Raw genomic sequence first — 4,082 nt, forward strand, 5'->3', positions numbered from 1 at the left:
CCAAATTTACAGTAAACACATTTACTTTTTGAGGGTCCTATAACCCTCCTGGTTATTTTTTAAAATTTATTTTTATATTTATCAGCTGAGCTAGACAAGAATTGAACACACGCACATGATGTGCATAGGGAGTTAATTAAAATCGATGGATGTGTATTATGGCCACATAGGAAAGAAATATCGATTATTTTTCATTTTTTTTTAAATTAAATTATTTTTTATTGGCATAATATATAAATATGTTCTTTAACTTAGTTTCATTTGATATTTATGTCTTTCAATTTTGGGTGTACACAAGTAAACACTTAAATTTGTATGAAATTGAACAAGTAGACACACGTGTTCTATATGATATAATACACATAGGATGTCACATAGAATACAAAATTGTCATGTAGAATGCCACGTAGAACAAATGTGCCTATTTATTCAATTTAATATAAATTTAAGTGACTATTTATATACATTCAAAGTTAGAAAGTATATATGTCAGTTGATGTCAAGTTAAATAACATGTTTATGTATTATGTCTTTTTTATTTGCAGCAGTCGTTGATAAACAAATGGAATTGAAATTCAAAATTTTAATTTTCTCCTCTAGTACAATTGTCTTGAGTGCAAATATGTGATAATGACCGGATCATTTTGACGGATTGTCTTTTATTAAGTGTGTGCTACAAATATAACAAAGGTTTGATTTCTTGTCCAAATCAACCAATAAATGCCAAAAAAAAGAAGAAGATACGCTTTAGTAAAATATACAAGAAGGTCATAGGACCCTCCAAAAAGGAAAATATGTTGCTATAAATTCATTTATTGGACTCAATAGTTGAAACTTTATGTGTGTATATATTTTTTTCTAGAAGGATCAGTGTAAAGTATTATTAATTTCATGGTTTACAAAAATAAGGAATGACCAAAAATATTCATTAAAAAACCGGGCCTTCCTAAAATGATTTTTATGAAATTAATATATAAGTGTGGAAAAGAGTGTTGGGTTTAATTGATAGTTTGAAAGGGAAATTGAGGGAAAAAGAAGTGGAGAGGAAAATGATATGTTCTCTCTTGCTTTATTAAATAAGTTTTGGTCCCACATAGGTAGTGAAAATGAAAAGTCTCCTACTTAAAAGTAGAAGCACTCCTTCATGTTGCTAAAGGGTCAAGAAGAGGGTCTCCCCTCGCGCCGTCGTCGTCGTCGCTCGCTCGGCTTCGGCTTCGGTCAATTGATATGATTGATAATCTTTTTGGACCAAATTTTCTTTAAATTTTAATTAATTAATATTATTTATTTATTTAATTAATTAAGTGAAAAAAATCCTGACCCGCGACCCGTTTCTTTCCAGGATTAATTTAAAATTTCCCTCCGTTTTTTCAACGGATTTTTGAAAGGTTGCAACCTTGTCCGAAAAGTTGCAAACCTTTTCTCAACAGGCAAACCTTTTCCCAACAGGTGTTTTTTCTTAAAATGTGTAAACAGTCTATATATATATGTTAATCCTCAGAATGTTCCATACGAAAATTCTGAAATAACATCTTCTTCTTCTTTCTGCACTTTCTAAAATCGTGTGATATACATCCTTCAAGTGGTTCGCAGTCATCAAAGATTTGCAGTACCTCTACTTTGGTGAGTAAATCGTTCTATCCTGGGAGGAAAGATTCCAAAACCTCGGATACTTTGAGGGAAATAATTTCCTTAAGGACACACTGTGCATTCAGTGGGCTCGATTTTGTTCCTGCATTAATTTTTCAAATTCTGTGTTTTATTACCTTTAGTTGTTATTACTATTTTTAATATTTACAATACAGTTTAATAACAAAGAGTAACTAAACAAAAGGGAGAAAGAATGAAGACCAGGTCATGTTTCCACATCACCCTTTTTATGGGCTCTAATTATCATGCGGTTTTGTTCTTCTTCTATCCACAAACTTTTTTCTTTTTATTTCTCATACTTTCACACTAAAAAAAATAAAATTAAAATAGAAAACTCAATAATAATAATAAATAAATAAATCTATAAGAATAATATTAAAAATGAAGAAAGATATGTGGAGGCCAATCTCTGACCATTCCTGATTCCTTCCTTTCCTAAACTATTTTTGGACATTTAAATAATTTAAACTATTGCATGCTCTAATATTTGGTTTGTTGTCTTTTAGTCTTAACTTTTCTTCAGTTACCAAAAGAAAAAATAAGTTTCTATTATTTTTCACATTTCCAATTTTTTGAAGAATTGCATTCGGTGAAAAGAAATAAATGGACCCACTTAACCAAATATCAAAAATAGAATGGAACCTCACGTAATTATCATTGATTGTGCCTCTACCATCATAAAATTTTTCTTTGCATTATTTACGTGTACAAAAATAAAATCTTTATAATAGTACAACACCTGTATTCGAAATTAACCAATTACTACAAGATTATTTCAGGTATTTGATATAATAAAATAAAAGGGAGTTTGAAGTAGAACGTGCTTGTATGACCGCTATCTATAGGGCCAAAATGGTCATTTCAGTTTTAATATTTTGTACCTTTTGCTTAGAAAATTGTATAGTTTACTTGAATGGACAAAAATGTCGGCTCTTGCATTATTAAATGCCTTTTGCTTTAATTGTAACCTGACTTTTAAATATATTTACTTTGCCCCTGTTTTTTTATCATTTGATTCTTCTACTTTTAATCAAATAAATTATAAAATAGAAAAGGTTCAAAAATACTCTTAACGTATTAAAAATAATTCAGAAATATCCTTCTTCCACTTATTGGATCAAAAATATTTTTAACATATAAGAATAAATCTAAAATGCTCTTCTTTCATCTCTTCGATCAAAAATGTCCTTCACATATTGACCCAAATTTCCTCTTCTTCTACCTAAAAATATATTTATCAACTACTCCTATTAAATACTATTTAATATGTCTGTATTTCGTATGATTTATTAATAAATGTAACATTTTTATAATATCAAAATATTTTAAAAAATTCTTTTTAATTAGCCTTCAAATTTGAATAAATTATAACTCAACTTTTTAAAATTTAGTTTACTTCTATTAGCATCCTTGTTATATATATTTTTTCATTACATAACAATTTTAGTCTTTCAAAATTTACAAAGTTTTTTGTAAATTATTGTTCGATGATCAACGAAAGCTGTGGAAGAAGAAGAAGAAAGGAGATGAAGAGAAGAGATGAAGATGAAGAGAGAGGCGGAAGCAATTAGGGCTTCTCTGTTTTTATTCCAAAATGAAAAATGTACACAAAAATATCTACCCTTTCCTGTACATATACAATCCTTAATTAGTGTGGGGCCCACTATCTTAACAAACTATTAACAACTATTAACAGCTAACTAACAACCAATCTAACAACCAATCATCTAACAAGAATTAGCTAACTATTCACAACTAACAAACAACTAATTATCTTCAATACTCCCCCTCAAGTTGGAGGGTGCATAACATCCAACACTCCCAACTTGTCCATTAGATACATGTGTTGCTGCTTGCCTAATCCCTTCGTCATCAAGTCTGCTTGTTGATTATTTGTCTTCACAAATTCAGTCCTTATGGTTCCTTCCTTTATCTTGTCCCTTATGAAGTGACAGTCGATCTCAATATGCTTCGTTCTCTCATGATAGACTGGATTTGCTGCTAGTTGAATCGCTGCCTTGTTATCGCTCCACACTGTTATTGGCTTATGAATCTCTACTCCAAGTTCTCTGAATAAGCCCAGCAGCCAAGTAGCTTCTGCTACCACAGCTGCCATGCTCTTATATTCTGCCTCCGCTGAGCTCCTGGATACTGTTTGCTGCTTCTTAGATTTTCAGGAGATTAGTGACTCTCCGAACTTCACTGCATAACCTGTGATGGATCTTCTAGTATTAGGACATGCTGCCCAATCTGAATCACACCAGCATGTTATCTCCTGTGTAGGCTGTGATTTAAAACTGAGGCCTTGACCTGGTGCATTCTTCAAATATTTAACCACTCTAACAGCTGCTTCCTAATGTGAAACCTTAAGCTTCTGCATAAATTGACTGAGTGTTTGGACTGCAAAACTGATGTCTGGCCTAGTGATGGTG

The sequence above is a fragment of the Solanum dulcamara genome, chromosome 11 (genome assembly GCF_947179165.1).
Source record: "Solanum dulcamara chromosome 11, daSolDulc1.2, whole genome shotgun sequence".
Lineage (NCBI taxonomy): Eukaryota > Viridiplantae > Streptophyta > Magnoliopsida > Solanales > Solanaceae > Solanum > Solanum dulcamara.